General features: G+C 38.9%; 1 pseudogene; it reads left to right on the top strand.

Annotated features, from left to right (window-relative positions):
- The first annotated feature begins 2,044 nt into the window (after positions 1–2,044).
- Positions 2,045–2,227, top strand: LOC118612058 (annotated as a pseudogene).
- Positions 2,228–23,138: the final 20,911 nt, after the last annotated feature.

The raw sequence follows: 23,138 nt of genomic DNA, 5'->3' as shown, positions 1-23,138 counted from the left end.
TCAAATATTTTGTGTCATTTAATATTTAGTGTAGAGAATCACATCAACAAAGTCTTTAATTTTAACCCTTCTTTATATTTCTGTGCTAAACCCACTTGACCATGATGCATTATAATATTATACACACATCCATACACAAATATGTGTATGACTCTAATATGAAACATCAATTTCATAAATATTATTAGATTGTAATTTCCCTCTCTTGCACTGTTCTTGCTGGTTTTGTTATCAAGGTTATGATAGCATCATAAAAGGAGATGGGAAGCATTTCCTCTTTGCTTATTCTCTTTATTCAGTAATACACTTATTTAACAAATGCTTATTTAGAACATGCTATTAAATACAAGAATTATTTGCTTCTTAAATGTTTGGAGAATATGCCTATAAATGAACTGGATCTTGGGTGGGTTTTTTCTTTATTTGTTTCTGTTATTATGCAATATCTTTACTGGTTTATTTCTTCTCGATTTGATATTAGTAAGTTACATTTTTTTTCTAGAAATTTTCCATTTCACTTGTTTTTAAATGTGTAAGTTCTTTATAACTCCATCATATCAGTGATTATATTTCATACATTTATAAATTCAAAAATTTATAGTCCCACTAGATTATAAATTCCTTTAGCTCAGGTACCAGATCTATTCTCCTGTGTATGTCTGGAATCTAGTACATGATATATCCTCATGTGCTGTTTGTTGACTGAGCAAATAATGAATGTGTAATTAAACAAAACTGTAGGAAGCCATTTTATCTCAAGTTCATATACCATTTGGGTATATTTTTCTATTTCTATTATTTACTATCATTTATTGCAATGCAGAAATGAAAGCATCTAATTCAAGAGGCAGATTTAGAAAGGTTTTATTGCATTTAAAGAATTCAAACTCATTTTAAACAATCAATTGTATTACTTTGTGTGATTTTTTTTATATTTTTAATAACTTAATATTCCAAAACCAAATTTTGCTGCAACATATTCAGAAAGTTTTTTTTTCTTTCATGAAAATTGAACCTTTCTAACCGAGTAACAGTTGCTAAGGGATTTGGAATGGAGATTAGCATAGATTTGGGTAACACAAATGATCCTTTGTGCATGGTGAACAGTCCACTTTTCATTTAAAAAATTAATATCCGTGTCTGTGATGCTCGCTAAGACGAGTTTGAAAATAAGCTAAATATAATCCTCTTCTCTTTAATTTCCATGAGGCCAGTACCACCCAAGCTGATTATGTAATGTCAAAAATTCAAGTTTACTATCTAGCTGCCTAGCACCTCTAGGTCCCGAGGCTGGCAGGCAGTCATCAGCAATAATTAAACTTCTATCTCTGTAAGGAGGTTCTAAAAATATGCTCAGGGGCAGGCAATCCAAGAAACCTCAGTGGAGAAAACTTTTAATTTTGTTGCCTCCAAATTTGAGAGATCCCTTAGATTAGTTTTTAATTCTATCATTCCATTTCACGGACTCCCACACTTCCCACCCATTTTCTTCCCTTGGGATCCTTGTCACCTTTCCCCAGAGAAGCCCCTCCACTGTCCTCATTTCCACTGGCTATAATCTCCTGGACCAGGACTAGGCCTAGCTGCAGAAATAGGGGCTTCTGCCTGCCTGCTGACACTTCAGGTCTTTCAGACAAAAAAGTCAGCCAAGGTCAAGGTCATCAGTGGTGCACAGCCCGCAACTTCTCTCTGGACAGCATTCCTAAGGTTTACCATAGATCTCGGACTCTCACCTTCTAGGGATAGCCAAGCTCTTCACAAACCTCCAAAGAAACAGCTCAGTTGTACCAATAAGGTATTTTTAAATAGTCCTCAAAGACTACCTTACCACAGCCACGAAGGACAATCATGTGAGCCATCAAACTCGATAGTGTCAACCAAGAGATAATAAAGCTATTCCATGCAGAGAATGCAGAGCGAGGACTAAGAACCCACAGCAAAAACACGAGTCAAGGTGAAGCATTAATCAGACAGTGGCTAATATATCTCATGAATGCATGCGTGTATAAGAGGAGTAAACTTAAATATTAAAATATTAGATCTTAAGACTACACTTTCAGGATCATTTCTATAGTTTGTTTCTAGAGAAGTTTCTTTGGATGTGTAAATACTAGATCTTTGCAAATTTTCTGATTAACTTATTCAGCAATATTTATGGAGTGTGTGCTATACAGTTGGCATTCTCATAGTTATTAGGAGAGGTATAAAAATGATGCCTCTGTGGAGTTAATAATCCATTGATAGTGATATAATATCTCTTCTAATCATATTGAAAAATATCCGAATTACTTTGAATTCTATCATTTATTCTTGAATCAGAAAAGCAATCATACATGGATGCTTCTATATTCTTCCCAGCTCCTAGATTTCAAGCCTACTTCTAGAGGGGGAAAGAAAAGTTAGATTCTTCTAGCTTAAACCATAAGCAATTGAAGTACAGTGAAACGGTCACACTGGAGACCAAGTAGCCGGGAGAGAGACCCTTATGCAGTGTAGGTATTAGGCCAGTGATTCTCAAACTTGACTACACGTTGCCCAAACTAACTGCATGATTTGTGGGTCCCAATGCAAGACAAAATGTGGAACCCCCTTGTTTAAACACAGGAGAATGGGTACTAAAGCATAAAATATTTTTCTTTTTTCTACCTTTTCTCTCTTGACTAGTAACAGTGTTTATTTGTTGTTTAATGATGTTCTAAGTAAAGAAAATTTTAAATCTCAAATTATTAGCCTGAATTCTGTCATTTTCTTTATATCGTGCAATGCTAGTTTTAAAAGCAAATAGAAGAGCATTTAACTCAGACAGAATCAGAAAATTACACAATTTCCACTTCATAGCTCACACATGTATATATTTTGTTCTTACCAGGACAGTGGAAATGCTGCAGAAAACTAGCTCGATTGTCTTTATTTCACTTATCGATTCACACACATTCTAGTAACACTCTGTCTTCAGTTTACTGATGAAGAAGGAAGGGCTAAAAAGAAAAGTTTTGCCTTTTTCTTTCTTGCATGTAAGAGAAAGTTGCCATGTTAATAAAATGGCTACTACAAGCACAAGACATAGTAAGAAAGGATGTGATAGGAGTCCTTGGTCATCTATAGTTCTTAAAATACTATTTCTTTCTCTCTCGCGCGCGCGCGCGCGCTCTCTCTCTCTCTCTCTCTCTCTCTTTTCTTTCTTTCTTTCTTTCTTTCTTTCTTTCTTTCTTTCTTTCTTTCTTTCTTTCTTTTCTTTTCTTTTCTTTTCTTTTCTTTTCTTTCTTTTCTTTCTTGGAAACAAGTTCTGGTTTACATGGGAAGAGTAACCTCTCTGGACTGTCACCTCCCTCCCTCACTTACTCAATCGTAGACGTGACCTGCTCAACTTCGAATCTCATCGAACTCCCATGCACCTTAACTCCGCCAGGATTCAGAGCTCATAGGGCATCTCGGAGGCTATGTGTGGATGGGAGCTCTGTTCTCTCATCTAACTTCACATTAAAAGAAAACAGTTTCAAAGATAAAATTATTACAAATTTCAAGACGTTGACAGCGAGCCTTAAACCAAGCATGGTGCCTTCTGAGCACTGGGCTGTGAATTCAGCCATGTACGCTGGACTCCTCTGAGGAGTGCCTGGGAGTTGCCTCTGGAGGTTGTGATTTAATTGAAGCTTTGGTCTGAACATTAGAAATTTTACAAATTCTCTTAAGAGTTTCTGTGTGCAAGCAAAGTTACAAACCACTGGGGTTAAAAGGTTCTAGTATTACCATTCAAAATAAATCAAAGAATCCACTAATATTCAAAGACGTACATATTGAGACCCTGAGTTACCAATCTTCACTGTACCATTAAAAAGATTTTTTTTTTTCGTTAAAACCATCCAGTGTACATCAGCATTTTGAGAATGTACCTTCTGAGAAGTTTTGCTGCAGTGAAATGTCCTATTTAAAGGCTATATCGATAGTATTTATCATACTTCTAAATGTTAATTAAAGAAACTTTGTTTATAAAAAAGAAAAATGAAGAAGAAAGACAAAACAATTTAAACATCTGGAATATGAACTAGATTAAATAAATTATGGCACATGTGTTGACCTAGAAAATAAATCCATGATGTATTGTCAAGAAAAAAAAAGTTTCAAAACTATATAATTTATAGCTCATTCTTATAAAATATAAGTAAATAAATCATCCATATATCTGTGTCTATATAAATAGGCTAAGAAAAAAAATCTGGAAAGACATCAATTAAAGAGGTACCAGTTGTTAGCTCTAGGTGGTGGGATTTGTGTAACTTTTACTTTTTATACATTTCTATTTAATGCAACTGTGTTACAACTATGTATTAGCAAAGAATAAGAAAAGAAAAACATTAATGGGGCTACAAAAAGAAAATTCATTAAATTTGATTCCAAAAACATTACATATATTCACAGATTCATTTTCTGCAGATTATTAAAAAAAAAAAAAACATCACTTAAGTCATTTATATGCCTTAGTTTCTCCATCAGAAAAAATGAGAATGATTGTTCATATCAATTACTTCTCAGGCATAAGTGAAAGTATTATGTTTTGTCTGAAGACTAAATAAGAATTCAAGCTATTACCATTACAAATACTTAGTATACATCTTGTTTTAAAGTAATGTAGTAATTTATAAAGCATGACAAACTCATACGGGTTTCCCGATTTTGTCCTCTGACAAAGTCGCAGCTATACCTCTTAAGAGAAGGCCACCGTCAAAGAACAGGGGCGGTGATATTTTAGGATATTTAACATGGGACAGTATCACTCAAGTCCTTGCTATAATTCCCAAAAATGTCCTTCTTTCTTCAGAAAAAAGATAAATGGTTGCAATTGTCCCTGTTAGGATGGAGAATAATCAAAAGGAAAGCACTTCCTTGCTAATTCCTATCTCCATAGAAACCGCTCAGCTCCGGGAGCCTCTGTCTTCAGAGGTCTGTCCCGTTTTCTGATATTAGGCAGTCTGAGCCCCAAAGCCTGGATTCTCTCACATTGAGATACCTTGAAGGATGACTTGAAAGAACAAAAAGACTTGTGCCAAATTTTTAAAGACCCTCACTACATCAAACTTAAATACTTCCTGTATTTTTTTTTTCTGGGTTTCTAAGAAACTGTCCTTAACGTAAGTTTAAAAGGCCCATGTAAGCTGTACCTGTTATCAGCACTAGTAATCCTGAATATCCTCTTCTGTTATTTGCACTCAAATGGTGCATTGATAAGAATTTCCTCTCTTCCCTAACTTTTTAAAATATGCATATCTTCAAGAGGAATGAGGCCAGGCTGTGGGAATTTTTACCTGCTGTGTGAACAAGTCACTTAAATGTGGAAGTGATAAATGAGCTGAGAGGTATTTACTCCCCATGTCCCTTTGTTCCTATTTGAGATCGCAAGTTGGGGAAATGTTATGGTAAATAGCCTAAGGCTGATTGAAAATAATTTAAATCAGTGGCTAATTGGATTTAATAATTGCACTAGAGCCTTCAATACATTGAGGTCCATTGACCTGAAAAAGAATTATCACTCTAGATTTCCAGAGTTCATTGGATAAAATTTTAGACCTAGAATTTTAGAGATTATTTAAGTCAGAATTTTAACCCTAACTTACTGCCAGCATAAGCCCAGGAATGTAAAACACCCATACACACACACAACATCAAAGACCCCATCCCACATCCCCTGAGCCAGAATCCACGTTGGCCCAAGAAGTTCCATTTTTATTGATACACCGAATTATTTTTATCATCAACTAAATTTGGAAGCTACTTTTCTAGTAATCGCCTGTCACCCTCCCCACCGCCCGCTTGATAGATAATGACACGCATATGTCCAGCTCAGAGACTGCAAATGCGGTGCCGTATGTAGACACGGATGATGGATGAGCAGGACGGGCCAGGGTGAGACAGGAGAGGGACGAGGACAGTGGCCCCAGCACAGCACATGCGTCAGCTTACGGGGATGGAGCTAATCAGCTCGGGTCGGGTGTCATGGAAAACTCAGGCCCACGGTCAACAACAACGCCCCTCCTTTTCTTCTTTTTTTTTTTTTTTTTACAAGAGAAACTAGAAATCCAGATTTTTAGGTGGAATTTTCCAGTTTTCTACATGCTGTAGGAAAAAAACGAAACATATGCTTGGACTGAATACTGGCCTTTACCTATCAGTTTACCACCCTCTTACAGAAAAACCGATTTTTGTAGCATCAAGCCGACAGGCGTGCAACGCTGGGGGAAGAACGAGGTGTTTCGGATCCCAAGACAAAATCATCTCTTCGACCCCGTGCTTCCATTTCTGCAAATGATAGCAACTTAGAAAAGTCAGAAAGAGGATGATCTCTAAATTTCCTTCCTGACACTCACCAACATCCTAGCCAACACAGGAGGTCTTTTTTTTTTTATAGTGATTTGCATCCCACTTTTAAGTAACTCACTTAGCATTAAAAAAAGACAAAAAGGAAAAAAAAAAAAGCAGCACAGTTTACGCACTGGTTAAAGTAAAACTTAATGTCTCGGTGATGTCGTAGGACCATTCACCTAATGATGTCCTCTGCTCCAGACCAACAATCAGAAGCTGGCTGCTCAGGGGCTTTATTTTCATTCAATCTGTCTTGGAAAACAGTGACTTTTAAAGTTTCTATTAACAACCTAAGAAATGGGCTTAAGCGGGTATTATTTCCGACAACTGCTGGGTGAAAAGCTGAGATGAACACACTGAGGACGATAAAAGCCTGCCTCCCTCTCCTGCATGTGGCCTTTCCTAACTCTTGTGAATAACCATCGCTTAGTAGCTCCACCTCCTCCAGTCCCTTCCTGAGCAACAGGAAACCCAGCGGCTACAACCTGTGGCTGAGTCATAAGGTACTGAGAAGACTTCCAAGGTGAAAACTGTCTTCCTTCCTCAAGAGGCATGAAATTCCACACTCCGCCTTCTCACACCCCTGGAAATTCTAGCCCTCAGATATGCACATTTTGGTTAACTTATTGACCTCTTTTCAAATGGGAACCCCCTCAGGAAGGCTGCAACCTAGGGTGGATTTGTTTAGCTGTTTGCTTTGGAGGAGGGCTTGCTGGAGCCACACGGTTGGGATGCAGAGGAAGGGGACCTTAGGGGCCTGGGTCACTTCAGAGGGTCACAGACCGGTTGAGACCTGGAAACAAAAAGGGGTCTGAACAGCCGAAATATCTGGACACTTGGATACGAAATAAAAAAATAAGAAAAGGAACGAGAAACAGACCCAAAACAACTTAATCTTACGCTAAACTTTACTAGGGGATATCTCACAGAGGAATCAGGCCTGGACTCTGTCGCCGCCATATCGAGAAAGCTTCGAGGCCCTAAAATCTTGTTCTTTTCTCCTCATGCTCACCTGCCGTCCTTCCCTTCCACCACCTTTGTTTTTCCTTCTCCAGTTGGTAATTACCTTTCGATTATTTACGTGGAAATTGTGCGAAGCTCACCAGGATTTGTTTTCAATTCATATAAAGACCAGTTATACCTTTTCTATTAAGACCCAAACCAAGAACAATCCTTAAATTGATTACACAGACACATTTCACTCATTTTTTAAACTGGTGAATGATTTTTTTTCCCTTAAGAACATGTCTGTGTTATTCATATATACTAGAAGAAGGAAAAAGTTCCCCACTTAGTTACAATACCAATAAATGTTGAAATTATAATTTTTAAAATGAGCTGACTTTAGGGAGCTACTTCCTGCCTGCACTGTCAGTTCCGCTCAGACTGACTCTTTGGAGCAAAGTGTTCCGAGTGCCTGTGGCCTTTTCTTATTTTAACTTAAAAAAGCTCTGGGTTTGTCTGTTACAGTCAAAAATGAATTCAATAATGATAATGACTTTTATGCTTTCTTCTTTCTTTCACTTAAAAATAATTTATCGAACGGCAAAGACATGACAGGCATTGTTCTAGCTTCTTGGGAAGCAAAGATGAATAAAATACTCTTCACGTTGTTAAGGAGGTAGATGTATTGATGAGTCACGGGACCAGTTGTTCATTCCAGAATGAAGTGATCGATCGACAAATTGCTGTATTAGAGAAGAGACGAGCGCGATGAGCTCAGTGGTCAGGAACATCTGCAGAGAACCCATGAGCACCACGCTGAATAACGAGCGGTTTGTTAAGTCGGAAGGAGGAGCGGCATTTAATCAGGAGGGATGGGGTGTGCAAAGGCAGCGTGTGATCGAGCAAATGCGCGTTGTTGGTTCCGTGTGATCGGGAATTGGCTGGAGACAACGGGAAAGTGCATGGAAATAGCCATCGTCGTAGCCCGAGAGAGCGGGGTGTGCAGCTGAGTGTGCCGCGCCCCTGAATGCGGACTTAATTCAGGAGAGAATGGGGAGCCAGCGGCAAATGTTAAGTGAGACCAGAATTGTATTTACAGTGCTCCTTCTGGATTCCGGGGCGTGCGGGGGTCAGGCAGGGAGGGCGGGGTCTGAAGGCAGACACGTGCCCCTGCTGTCATCCGGTAAAGAACTCTCCATACGGATGTGAATCCAGGCTGAAAAAGGTTAAGTGTTGGACGGGGCACTCAGACCTGGCCCGATTCTCATTCCTGATGAGAATCCACTGGCCCCTGCTGGCTTTTCCGTGTCGATGTGATAGCAACAGCTCCCATGGGAAGGTCACGTCCAGTTGGCCAGGCACTGTACTAGGAACATCGCCTGTGTCATCTCCTCTAAACTGTGATCAAATGTGAAGGGTCAATCATTATCCCCTATTTACAGATGAGGAAACTGAGGCCTGGAGAGAGTAAACGAGTGTGCAAGGTTACACTTAGTCACAAAGCTGGGACTCAAAACCCGCTCTGTCTGATGGACGGCTACGTTACCGATCATCCCCGCGTTTAAGAGACATTCGCAAAGGTTGAACAAACGTTGCTCGAAGGTCTGAGTCACGTAGCAAATTAGTGGCAAAGCTCTACCTGGAAGGAAACCAGGCCTCACCAGCGACCTTCTTCCCCGACTTGGCAGCAGTCTACTTCAGACCTAATTTAGCCAGGCGACGTTGTCAAACTCACACCCAGAAAAGTTACAGAATGTCCGACACTGGGTGGAACTCTCCGGCCTCGGATTAATCTTTCAAAACCCCATCCCCTTTCCGGTGTACGAACTGCCAGCTTGGTGGGGTGGCTCAGGCAGGAGCTGACCCTTTCAGTGGCCCAACAGTGAGTCCCCGAGAAGTCCAACAGTAGCCTCCGAGCGCTGCATGAGATGGAAATAGGGACTTGGGACCTTAAAATAAAGAGCCTTAACCAATTCTTAATTTTTTGCGTAAAACAAGCTCAGCACAATCACAGACAACGAACGCACTTTGCAAAGCGAGCTCTCGTTTCATACGATACTTTGAACACTACCTACGACACAGTGTCTCCTCAAAACCACCTGGAAATACGTGATTACACCAGAAAGACAATGGAGGAATAAACTGAGGGGACGTTTGTCTTCTGGGATTTTAACTATGAAATAATTAAATTCAATGGAGTGTGTAATTGCACCAAAACGAAACCTGATCTCCCTAGAAATTTCCCCTCCGCTCCCTCGGGGGACCCTGTGTTTTTTCCTGTTTATGTTTTCTGTCTTCATCTTGCTGTGATCACAGTGCACTGCCCGTGGGTTTCCCATGCTCTGCAAGTCCCCCTTGGGGAAAGAGACTGTGCCTCCCAGAAAGCAATGGCGGCATCCCCGAGGGTGGCCCTCTGGCTGTGGCTTATCTCTGCAGACTGTGACTCTTTGAAGAACAGAGGCCTTACTCATTACAGGTGCAGAACTGATAAGAATGGCCTTTTTTTTTTTTTTTAACTATAAAATTCAGATAAATCTCTAAAATGTTCATGGGCTAACCTCTTCAACTGACACAAACTATGTCTTTTGAAAAAATATATTTTGTGATAACCTGGTTTATTAACATTTAGTGGTTTGTTAAAACTCTGAGGAGATAAGAAGGGAATTCATTTTTCAGATTCCAGTCAGAATTTTTTACCCTTCTGTAAACTACGTGATCCACATATATTTAAATTATGTTTAAAAGTAAAACTTGCTCTACTTTTTCCTTTATATGTCCATTGATATTTTGAGAAAAAGTCTTGGTCAGTATAAAATACCAACCACTTTCCTGAATCTAGTTGCTTCGAGTTAGTTTTTTACTTAGGAATTAATATTTAGGCAATTTTTTTTTTCCCCCAGCTAAGTTTTCAGTCATCATGTGAGGAAGCGTGCAACTTCAAATAAATAAGCGCTTTTCTCAAAGCTGTTCTTGGGCAGGTGACAGCAGCAGGTTTAAGAAGAGGAGACAGACACACTCACGCTCTTCTCTCTGCCTGTTTATTTCCCTGTCCCCATCTCTATGGCTTTTCCATGCCCTGTGAGGGAGCTTTAAGCCGAAAGCTGTGCATTACAACCTTGCTCCAATAAGTGAGAAAATTCAGGTATCACTTTTCTTGCCTGGCCTAACCACACGTATCTTTCCGATTAAAGGATCGGTGATACAGTAAAAGAGGCATCCCAGTAATTTACTCTAAGTATTTTTTCCTGGGTTTCTTGCTGAAAACACTACAGCTCTTTTGGGATTCTAGAAGCTGCTGCTCTCAAACACCGAGTTCATTTACCTCTTCTCCAGAACTCTCCTCTGTCGTCTCTGCAACATTTGCTTTTCAAGACCCTAACTTAGCTATGGCAGCCCTGAATCAGAGGCTTTAAATTCAGAAAGGCATTAAAAAAAAAAAAAAAAAAAAAAAAAAAAGCCTGCTCTTTCTCTTTCTCCCTAAGATAAAGCATTGTCCTGGAGAATGCTATAGTCCCCAGGCGAGCTGTTTCAAGTGCTTATCAGTTCCAGAAGAAACTGATTTGTTTTTTAAAAGTCCTTTGATTTATGCGTATTTAAGGAAAGAATTGGGAGTTCTCTGGAGTGAATTTTACATGGATATTTTAAACCCAATAAAAACGTTGATTAACCTGCAGCATTTGTGAATATGCTACTATAGTGAATGCCCAAATCAAATTTCTGCCTTTCTCCAAGAGTCCTGTGGAGTTTACAGATTAGTGCAGGGAGAGGCTCTTTACTGCGATCCTCTTTGGGGAAATAAAAGAGGCAGGGGCCTCGTGGCTTACATTCAGAGGACGAACAGTAGGTCTTGATGAAGTTCTTTTTTTGAATGACTCCTTTTAACTTCAATGAGGGAAGGTTTCATGAGAGATAAGGGAAAAAATCTTCCTTGTTCGGTTTGTGTGTAAGCATGTGTATTTAATGATCGTGGTTCAAAATAGGTCACAAAAGCTTGGTCTTTGCAGAAGGGTCTGAATTTCCATCTAAAGAAGATGGTTAACAGACAGAGAGAGGTGGCCTAACTGAACCATTCTGATCAGTTTTAGGTTTTTAAATTGTTCCCTCTTCTCGAGAGATTACACCCACCATCTTCAAAGGCCGAGAGCATGAACTATCCTCTGAGCTTGCAGCATGGAAAAAACGGTGGTTTGTTTTCTTCTTTTCTTTTTCCCTTGTCCCTTTCTCTCTTTTCTTTTTATTTTAATAAATAAAAGAGTGAAGTTTCAAGTGTATGGCAGTTGCTGCACAGATATCAACTGACTTTTTTCTGACTACAGGATGTCTGTGGGCTCCCAGCAATTTAAATTTCAGTTGCTTACTGCATATTCCCTGCATTACAATGTGTACATTTAGCAGACCCAAACAGAGAATTCCTTATGCTGGTTTATGGTTTTCATACCTATAAATGTATCTATTAACTATTTTTTATTCATGAACATCCCTGACTAGAAACAAAATTTTCACATAGATTTTGATGAAGCTAAACATTAAATTTAAATGGTTTTAAACATTTAAGAATTTTGTTTCCCAATGTTTTCAGATTCTAAACTACTATTTTTTTCCATAATTAAATTTACAAATGATAACACTTATGGTCAGAAAATGAGTGTCTAATTCTTTTAACCTTAAAAAAAAAATCAGTTGCAGATTTTCAGTAGAAGTATTCACACAGGAAAAAAAGTGATAAAATCTATTTTTTTCTTTTTACTTGTTTGATTTGAACCTCTAAGAGGCTGAACAGGAATTTTGTAGGGCTGATTTAAGCTTCATACATTTGTCGTAACTTTCAAATTTTTGTTGATGGTAAACTTAAGAGGTAAAAAAAAAAAAAAAGGAAGAGACGGATTTTAAGAACTAGCAATGTGCCACGTGGGCAATGACTTCCGGTTGAGGTCAGAAGAAACTCCTCATTGTCCTCCAGGAGTCCCCTGAGTGTCTGCTTCCTCCTCTCTCTGTCTCCCTTGCCCCTAAACACATTCTTGCCCCTCTTCTCCAAGTTTTTACTCACATCGAAGGACAGAAATAAAACACTTGTGTGTTCCTCATGTGTACCTAATACTATACAAGTTACTTCGTACCCATCATCCTATTGAACTTTCAAAACAACCCTCGGAGTAGGAATCTCTCTTTTACAAATAAAGAAATTCGGGCTCAGAAAGGTATGTTGATTTCCCAAGCTCACAGAGCCAATAACAGCACGTGGTGGGAATGCAACAGGGGTAGTCCGTTCTATCTGGGGCGGAGGGGAAGATATCTTAAAGGTGGCTAGAGCTGAGCTCTGAAGATGAAGAGAAACAGGAGTAAAGAGAATGGAAAAGAAATTGAGAGCTACACAACAGCTGGAAGCGAGAAAGCAGAAGAATGGGTGAAAATCGAATTAAATTAGCAGCTCTAAAATAATTAATTCCTTAGCCAGAAGGGGAAAGGCAAGAATGAGGCCAATTTTTACCACAGAACCATCCCAGAAAGTCTTAGGGAATGGAAACTCTGTGTATTTCTGGAATTGTTGATGAACTAGAACGAAAAACAGCAAAATCAGTTGAGAGATTGCCGTAAAAACTAGTCCTACACCCCCTCTCTGTTTTAGGGGGCGAGTGCTAGTCTTTTCTCCACTGCAGAAGGCTAGAGGCATATTTTCTAGAAAGGGGGCCTGAGAGACAGGCACAACAGAGTGCGGGGATGTCATCTGAAAAGAGAGGAGTGAAGTGAAATTTTACACGTCAAAGGTGAAGACCCTCAGTCCTCCTCCCAGCCTTAGCATGAAAGGTGCTCGAAATTTGCTCATGATTTTTGTGACATGTATAGCATCAGACTGTTATGTCCCTGTTTCATTCCTAATATAAGTGATTGAAATTTCTCCTTTTTCTCGATCCATCTTGTTAGAGGTTTAGCAATTCGTATAATCTTTTCAAAGAAACAATTATTGGTGGCATTGGTTTTTTATTACTGTATTTCTGCTCTCTATTTTATTGATCAGTCCTCATTATGTTCTGCCTTTCCTTTTCTTTGGATTTAATTTCCTCCTCTTTAACTTAATAAGGTAGAAGCTTAGTCAATGATTTTAAACCTTTCTTCTTTTCTAATACATGCATTTAACACTATAAACGTTGCTCTGAGCACTGTTTTAGCTACATACCATGAGTTTTGACATATGATATTGTAATTATTATTAAGTTCAAAGTATTTTCTGTTTCTATTGAGATTTTTCCTGTGTTTAGTGAATTATTTAGTGTGTTAATTCATTTCCAAATATTTGAAGCTTTTTATGTAAGTGCTTTCTAATTTAGTTCCATTGTGGTCAGAAGACATACTCTACATGATTTAATTTAGTGAGACTTGCTTTATGGCATTGCACGAGATCTCTTGTAGTAAATACCTCATGTGCTCTTGAAAAGAATGCTCATTCTGTAGTTGTGTGTCTAGTATTCCAAATATGTCAATTAATTCAAGTTGATTCATTATGTTTTTCATAACTTCTATATTCTTACAGATAATCCTGCCTGTCCTATCAGTTACTATAAAAGGTATATAAAAATTTCCCACAGATATTTTAAAAAGTTCTTGTCTTCTAACTTCAAGATCTATATCATCTATTGACCTTCTTCTATTGTTTTTTTGCTCATAATTATCAATCACATATTACTACTTGTTTGTATGTCAAGCGATTTTATAATAGACATAAAAGAACTATATAGGTTTCAGATAGCTGATCACCTCAATTCAATCAAAAAATGGACTGGGTCAACAAGGGGTTCCAATTACAGTAAGACTCATTTTGTTTCGGCTTGTTAACTTTTCCTTGGGTGTAGCTCACCTCTTGGGTCTCTGCTTCCTTAGCCCTAAAAGTGTGAAAACGATTCAGTTCTTCTCTTCAGAAGTTTTGACCTTAACTCTTGCTTTAGACTGAAATATCGTGTCCCCCCAAAATTCATATGTTGAAAACTAATCCCCAATGTGAAGATATTAGGCAGTGGGGCCTCTGGGAGGTGATTAGGTATGAGGACAAAGTCCTCGGAATGGGATTAGTGTCCTTACAAAAAGAGGCCCCAGGGAGCTCCCTCATTTTTCTACCATGTGAGGACACAGCAAAAAGATGGCCATCTATGAACCAGAAAGTGCCAGCACCTTAATCTCGGGCTTCCCAGGCTCCAGAACTAAAAGGGATAAATCTGTTGTTTGTGAACCACCTGGGTTATGGCATTTTTCTAGTAGCTTGAACAGATCGAGACAGAAATTAATGAACTAAGTGAGCCTAAGAAGTGGACTGCTGCTGTAACAAATACCTAACAATGTGGAAGCATCGTTATAACTAACTGGGCAGTGGGTAAGGATGGGAAGAGTTTTGAGGTGAATGCTAGAAAAAAAGTTTACTTTGCCACGAACAGACCTTTTAAGATTATTCTGGTGAGGTCTCAGAAAGAAAAGTGCTGTAGAGAAAGCTCCATCTTTTCAGAAACCTAAGTAATTCCGAACATAATTTTAAGGGTGAGTTTTCTGAATTGGTTCTGAGGTTCCTCGAATTGGTTGTCTGATCTGATTAGGCTTAAAGTGGTTTAAACCTGCTTCTGTTGGTAAGAGAGCACAAATAGTCTGAGGTGTGATAAAGTGTTCATTGAGCTATGCCAAATATCTGTATCGGACACACCTAATCAGCCACTTATAAGTAGCAAGGAGAGTAGGGGGAGGGGAGGAAGAGAAGGAAGCAAGGAGAAAGAGAGAGAGAGAAAGAAAGAGAGAGAGAGAGAGGAGAGAGAGAAGAAAAAGCAAGGAGTTAAGTAACTCTGTGCATGATACTTTCAAACATTTTTAGAAAATAAGGGATATAATAACACTTATTGTTGGCTCCTAATGTTGCTGGACAAAGAAGTGGAAGAAAAGAATGAGCTCAGAAATCAAATTCCCAGCTCAAGGGCCACATGAATGACCTAAGAGCTACTATGAGCGCCCTAATAGAGAGTCTTATCTCCTGTAGTCTTATCGCCTTACCCTGTGAATGGCTGGGTTACAGTACAACCTGTCTCCCGGCCTTGCAGGGTGTCTACTGTGAAGGGAAAGGCACTGATTTGGGAAGAATGGGATCCTTCTTGGGATGGGGACATGTGAGAAGACCTTGATCAAGCTGGGGACATCGGGCCCCTAAATTCTGCTTTGCCAGCGGAAGAAGTCTCCCCACTCCCAGCCTCAGTCTAAAGGGTTAATCCTGAGGGTGGCCCATGAGGAGATATACTTCACTCCAAACTATTTGCGTCTTCTAAATTTGCAGAAGCAGAAATCTGGAAACATGCGTGGGAATGGATCCTAAAGGTGTTAGATGAATAGTGGAAGGAATATAAAGCCAGATTTACTGATATGAACTCACTAAGCAGAGATTCTGCAGCTCTGGGAAGGTAGGCGGCTTGCTTCCACCCACCTTAGCAAGAGAATCTGAGCTTCTGACTGGCGAACCTCTAGATTTCATTCAGAATCTGAGCTAAAGAGAGCCTGGACGGAGGTCGGAGTGTTTGAAATGAGAAATCCTATGTGAAAGACAGAACATGCGATTTTACAGCCGCTCTGAAAAATTCCGTTTATTAGTGTGGCGAGCTAGCACAAGGTAGCATGGGTAACTGAAGTCTATAGGAGGAAAACCATTTCATCTAGCACTTAAAATCTCCTTTCTCTGATCATTTTAGTGGAAATAGTAATTGGTAAGAGGCAAAGTATGTGTTTTGAGTTTTATTTTGACTTCACTGATAAGTAGTAAAGAAATGTAAGGAAGACAGCTCTCGGAAAGAAAAACAAACACTTAGATTCCTCATTTACTGAATAATCAGCCAAGGAAAAACTGAGCACGGGCTGAATGTTCCCATTCTGTGAGGTTTACAGCAACAATAAAATATTTAAGATTATGGGAAAAGAGGTGCAAAGAATTTAAAAATTTGAGGCTTTTGAGTAAAAGAGTTCAACATACATTTTAAATCGACATTTTAAAGCATTGAGAAAGAAGCAAGTGAGAGGGACAAAGGGCCTTGAAGCAATATTTTAATCACAGCATTGGATTGAAAAAGTTTACAGTGAATCTAATTTGAATTCCAGTCCTAACAGCATCCGCCAAGGAGGATCTAGCCTATCTTTGCTTGTCTGTGAACCTTGACTGGTCATTCTGACCAGGCTTAAATAAGGCAGGTTTTAGGCCTCCTGCTTCTTGAACCCCCAGGGTCCTTTCCTGCTCTTCTTATTTCCAGGGACCTCCAGACGCAGCTGCTTTTCTTCACCTGTCACATTAGCCACTAACTATGCTTTTTCATGAGGTTCTAAACTGCACGTAATTGCACTCAAGTGTTTGTTGAATTGATTAATCAATTCATTGAAGAATGATTGAGTAGAGCAGTCAGATTCTTTGCTGTCCCCCAAATTAGACACTAACCTTTAAGAGGCTTGTGCCTCTTATCATTATAACAAATAGGAGAAAATGAGAAGGTTCTAGGCTTTTCATAAATTGGCTTCATCGTTTTCCCTTATTCTCTAATTCCTCAAACTTCATTTGTTAGCTGACACCTAGTAGCCCCTCTCATCTAGAAGTTTCTCTCAGCTGATCCTAGATTTTGACCCCGACTGCGTAAACTTGCCTCCAGCCCAGAACAGAGCGTGAGTGTGAAGGCCAGCCTTGAACTCCTAGAGAACAGCACTGTCCACACTCCAAAGGCTCTTCCCCTGTGCTTCGGACCTTGCCAAGCCAACTTGAGAGATTACTGTACACACTCCTCCCTAGGGCCTGGAGCTACTGCATTGTGGCATACTGTGATTTTCCAACCAACAATGGCTGCAAAAATACTTCCCATCCTACATGCTCTTCTGAAGTTATTCTGACTCTTCTCCTTGGTGGGGTGTACGTTCCCTCCCTTTGAATTTGTAATTATGGGGGAAGTGATGTCACACGACTTCTGGGGCTAGGTCATCAAAGGTGAGAGAGGGTCTCTCGGGTTGCTTGCTCTTGGAAACCATGCTGAGGCAGCCCAGAGTGGCCCACCTGGAGGGACCACCTGGAAAGGCCAGGTAAACTGTTCCAATGGACAGTGCCACGTGAGGTTTCAGCCAACGGGCATTTCTGGATATGTAAGTGAAGACACCTCCAGGTGATTTCAGGCCCTGCCTACCCTTTGAATCATCCAGACTTTACAAGCCATCCCCACTCTGCCCTATGCAAATTTCTACTCCTCGCCATCCTTGAGCATAAAAAAAATGACTCTTCTATGCCACTAACTTATCAGAGCATTTATAATGTAGTAATAGTTACTAGAACAACCATTCATCCATTTTTTTTAAAACTTAAATGAGTTCCTAGTATGTGTTAGATGGGCATTTTTAGTCCTTACCCTAGACTACTGATTCTTTCCTAGAAAAATCTGGAAGACTCTCAGAGGACTTGCAGCTGCCTCTTCTGCTCCTCCTATAAGTCTAGTCTACTTGGCTTCAGTCTTCACGGAGTATTTCCCATAGCCCAGTTCTGTCTGCATTACGTGTAGTTTGTCTGTAGCATGAAAGCTATGTGGTTGCTAAGGCCGGCCCACCCTTCAGTGATGCTGGGATTCTCCATCTATTGTTCTCAGTGATGTCTAAGCCAAAGCTTCCTGGTTACTATTTGGTCCAGATGGGAAAACTCTCTTCCCAGGAGTTTATGAGTTTATTTGTCCAGCATGTGGCTTCCAAATGCTCACTGCTTTTTTTTTTTTTTTTTTTTTTTTTTTTTTTTTTTTTTTTTTTTGCTGCATTTGGGGGATACATTATAAGATTATAGGATTATTATGCGGGGTCAATAGGACACATATGTCACCTACAACATTGACCAGCACACTGTAGGTACTTGATGCATAATAATTTTTGACCTCCCTCCTTCTCCAGTTTCAAGGGTCTTAAGTTCCCACAGAATGTTCCAGAATATTCTTGTTCATAATCTGAGTAATATTATTATAAGTCCAATTTTCAAAGCCAAAATGGTTGTCATGCTCTGTGACTAGTGTTGTCTGGATAATTTTTTTTTTTTAATTTGAGAGAATCTTCGCACATATTTTCAGGAGCTCACAAGTTTACCAACATTTTTAAATATTGTATTCTCAGCACTATGATAATCTTATAAATAAAATTGCTTTACAGTGTTAATACAGAATTCAGAGAAATTTTCATAAAGTTGATTTTCATTTCTTCAGATGCTCTTTTTCCTATAAGGAACCAGAAGTCCCCCAGACATGGTCTCAGGGCCCTGAAGGAATAATTTTTGTTGTTGTTGTTATCATTGTAAAATGGCCTTGACTCTTTAAATTTAATTTTAAACAATGGCTTCAAATCTGTGGTCACAATCTTGAGGGGGCCAAGCCGGGGGAGTTCTTATATCTAAATAAGTCCATCAAATTTTTAGACCGAATAAATGATATATTGCAAACAGCTTTTCTTTTATTCCTCAAGTGTATATAGATACTGTTACAATTATCAATTTATTTTAAAGTGTTCCTGAATTCATATTAGATTTTGCAAAATTTATTTTCTCAGTCAACGTCTATTGAAAGTATAATAGCCATGTTATGGGAATACAGAAAATATTTTCCATGTGAAAAGAGTCCTTCTGCCCAAAAAAGTTCAAGTGTCATTTCTACCCATCTCCTCCTTCTGGAGTTGAAGATGATGAATTCAGTCAGCCACCCTAGGGAACCAGGGAGATTTCAGAATTACAGCTTTTAATACAAAGATTGCTTAACCATACATAATACTCATAATTTTCAACAAGGGAAAATAAGAGTTATTTCATAACATAGGCCACATTATATTGCAACAATCCAACTGTGGGGGGGCGGGCAGGGTTCATAGAGGGCAATGGCTGTGTTTTCGTACAGATCTCTGATTTAACGATATATAATGTGATGGTGAAATGACTGGGACACATTAATCAGTCTGCGACGACCATCACAATCCTGAATTGAGTAAGATATATTCTTCATAGAAAACACTTATCCCACCCTCCCCCCAAAATATTACTGTTAAAACAAGCCCAAGTTTTAGATAGTTTTATCTTCCCACACTTATATGACAAAGAATAATGCAGCTAATCTTTTTCTGTGGTAGTTCTGACTTCTTTCTTAAACAGAGGGAATCCTGTTTCAAGAATATCTATAAACGTCCACTTTTCTTTCAAAAACCTGGGTGACCTCTAATACAATTTCAGTTTCGGGGAGGAGGGGCACAGAGAAAAGTGGGTGATAGGAATCGCTTAAAAGTTATTGGGTCACTGCCATTGTAATGAAAACCATGTGTACAGGAAAATTTACAGCCATGGATCTCTCAGTGCACATAACTTCTAATTAAAACCTCATAACAATCTTTTCCAAATAATAGACACAATTTCGAGATCTAGTTTAATTTCATTATCTCAGAAATGGTCGTGAGAAACGTGTGTCTGGGAACGTGCTGCTCCGTGAGAGAAAGGCATGACCACCATCACTCCAAACGCGGTGCGGGAGGGAGGTCGTTGGCTTGAAAAAAAATTAGTATTTACTGTACAGAATTAGCATTCAGTGAGTCTCAGATATCCTATTTGGTTAGAAAGTCACCCAATTTAGATACCTTGTTTCTCTAGGAAGTAAGCATGTGTACCTAGAACACAGCTCGGAGTACACGGTACTTCGTTGGTCCACGGCATGGGGTGTGTGTCAAAGACACCATGGTCCTATTCTTGGATCTTAACATTTCATGCCATCCAGTCTGCCTCTTGGCAACTCCTTCTGGCCAATTCACAGAGTGCTGGCAAATTCCAGAAAGGACAAGTATTTTTCCAGAGGAAGCCAGATTGTATTGAAGGGCATACAATACGGGGTCATTGATTCCAGCTTACGCCCAATTTCAAAAACATTCCATGAACGATGAAGACAATATTTCCTTTCAGCTAGAATCATAAAGAGAACAATAATTTGGTCCTTAAAGTAGGATGTTAACTGCCTTCTTTATTGGGGATCGTTTCTTGTCTCAGTTGGACGATATTGATCATGGTCATAAACATGTTTAATCTATTAATTTAAATGGAGCACTTATTCTGCCCTAAGGATCCCTCTTTGAACTAACTCCTTTTCCTTCTACTGACACTCATGGCTAATCAACAGACATAAATCACTATTAAAATACAGTAAATCTAATGGGTGTATTACTTGCCTCTTAACATTAAGTCGATTCATCAACTATGAATATACTCTAATGATAGCTGATAGAAATTATAAATGGTACTTTTATTGGAGCAAAATACCATTTAAGCATAGGTAACACAGGTGATAAACTTCCTGCACCAGCTCAACCAGAAAACATATGCAACCGCCTCTGTGCCAACTCAAATAGAGTTTTATTGAATGCACCTGATTTTAAGCCTCCTTTTAGTATTCCCTTTTAATAGCTTAATAAGAACCAGTTATAGCCTAGCTAGCTTGGGCATATGTGTTTAAAATTCAGAAAGCTACATCAGACAAGCTTATCGGTTTATAGAAACTCATCAGAGGCAGCATAACATAGAGTTAATTTTTTTTTTTTTAACCTTACTTTTAAATTGACCTGGGCCCTTTGTTGTAAATTATTTTCACAATCTGCTTAGAACATCTAAAGCCTGGCCTCTGAAAGGTTTCCCAAGACCCTTAATTCAGGCCCGGCCTTTATGTTAAAGAGCTCAAGCCGCTGGCTGCAAGGACTCTGGATTACAGCCGAAGGAGGTACCTAGGAGTGATCATTCTTCACAGACATCTGCAGCCATTGAGATGGCGACCTGCTCAGAGGGCCGGGGAGCAGGCCATTAAGGCCTGGCCTTCTGTGTCCTCTCTCAGCTGCAAGTACACACAAGTGCCAGGTGCAGAAGCTTCGCTCAAGAGGACCCTGCAGGAGAGGGGAATGGTCACAGCGATTACGAACTGATAATTATTTGCTCCCTATTTCCTCATTTCAACCAACTGGTGGCTTCCCTGGTTATTGTCTCTTTATTGCTGAAAACGGTATCCTATGGCTAGAGGCTGATTCCATCTTTTTTTCTGGCAAGACTTTTATTTCAAAATTATGTAGCATGTAGTTTGTTAGATTGTACCAATTAGCCACAAATCTGAAGAAATCACCCTATCGACTATTTCACAGTGGAATTTAGAGGGTTAATGCAAAAATATTATATGCTCCCTTCTTTTTCCTTAAACTATAACTCCATATGTGGTCCACTTGATTTTTTTTTTTTTTTTTTAGCCTGTTTGTATTGGTTGAACAAATGCTCAATTTATCTTTGTCAAGCTTTCCTTGTTCTCAGGCATAGCCTTACGGAGCTGTATTTTCTTTTCATGTACCTACTAAAAGCACACCACTGTCCTCGCATTTACAAATATGGCACAAATTTTATCTGATACAATAAAATAAGCATTTTTATAGTCGCGTGCTATATGGCCAAACACTAATTAAAAGCAGGAGGGAGCTTTAATTTCTCCCATTAGAGATACAAGGGCTAAAGTATTATAGTAGAATAATGGTTTTCATTGCTATGCAACATAGTTATTAAAAGCTCTCTGAACACAGGAGTTTCAGATGAATATGCTGCAAGTAAAAGGAAAGGCTACGCAGTTAACCTAAGTGACATCTGCCCAAACTGAGTGCTGCGGAAGAAATTTGGAATTAGATGTTTAAAAATTGTGCTCGCTTCGGTAGCACATGTACTAGATGTTTAAAAATTAAATAACTGAAACAATTGTAAAATGGGCACAATGCTCTCACACAAGTGAATTTAAATTCTTTCATCCAGATTCTTAAAGCTTACCGATTTGCCAAATTTTCATTAGTACAGGAAAATTCCAAGTCTTATAGATGATCAACATCAGTGGGATCTTAAACAGAGATTTACATTTCTGGACATTTTTAAACCGTGAGGGGGGAAATATTGTTCTCCATCTCCGTTCCTTTCCTCAATGGGAAAAGGCAGGAAGGAAAGAAGAAAAAAGGAAGGAAGGAAGGAAGGAAGGAAGGAAGGAAGGAAGGAAGGAAGGAAGGAAGGAAGGAAAGGAGACAGAAGGGAGGGAGAGAGGAAAGAGAAAGAGGAAAGAATGAAACTAGTGGGAATATTCAAATCAAGCAAATCGTCAAGCATGTTTTCTAGATCAAAGATTACTCTGCTGCCTTATAAATATTACCTATATTATGTAGAAATTGGTTTGCTTACAAAATTATATTAAATTTTAAAATAAACTTAATCAGGCCACTTAAAAGTTACTACATGAATTTCTTTTCTTTTTTAATAGAAGCTTATGCTGTTAAACTTTATGGAATCAAACACTTTCTTACTTAACTTCTTCTAGAATATGAGAAGCAAACCAAGCCCGTAACAGAGAAGAATCAATATTTTTAAATGTACCCTGCTGTGTCAAATGAATTCAGAAAGCACTTTAAAAAAAAAAAAAAAAGAAAGAAAAGAAAAGAAACCAAATGTATTTGAGAAGAAAAATGGGGAGAGATACCAACTTCATCAACTATAACTTTTGCTATATGAAATATCTAGTACCCTCTGTTGGAACTATATATTCCATATGACATTATTTTGAAATCTTGTTCTTTCTCTCTTGCAGTGTAGAAATGTTTCCATATGTTAGAATTTGATCTCAACATTTTGCTGAAGAAAATAAAACAAACAGAATTTTGTAGCCAACTTAAACATAAACACCAAATAATAAACCTTAGGTACAGATCCAGTACATGCGACCTCTCAGAGTTAACTGTCCCCAGCTCTCCAATTCCCTAAGCTGTCTCAGTCAACACTGGCTTGT

Source organism: Rousettus aegyptiacus, unplaced genomic scaffold (assembly GCF_014176215.1).
Source record: "Rousettus aegyptiacus isolate mRouAeg1 unplaced genomic scaffold, mRouAeg1.p scaffold_m13_p_15, whole genome shotgun sequence".
In the NCBI taxonomy this organism is placed as follows: domain Eukaryota; kingdom Metazoa; phylum Chordata; class Mammalia; order Chiroptera; family Pteropodidae; genus Rousettus; species Rousettus aegyptiacus.
Note: the sequence above shows the minus strand (reverse complement) of the source record. Positions and strands in the feature narration are given on the sequence as shown.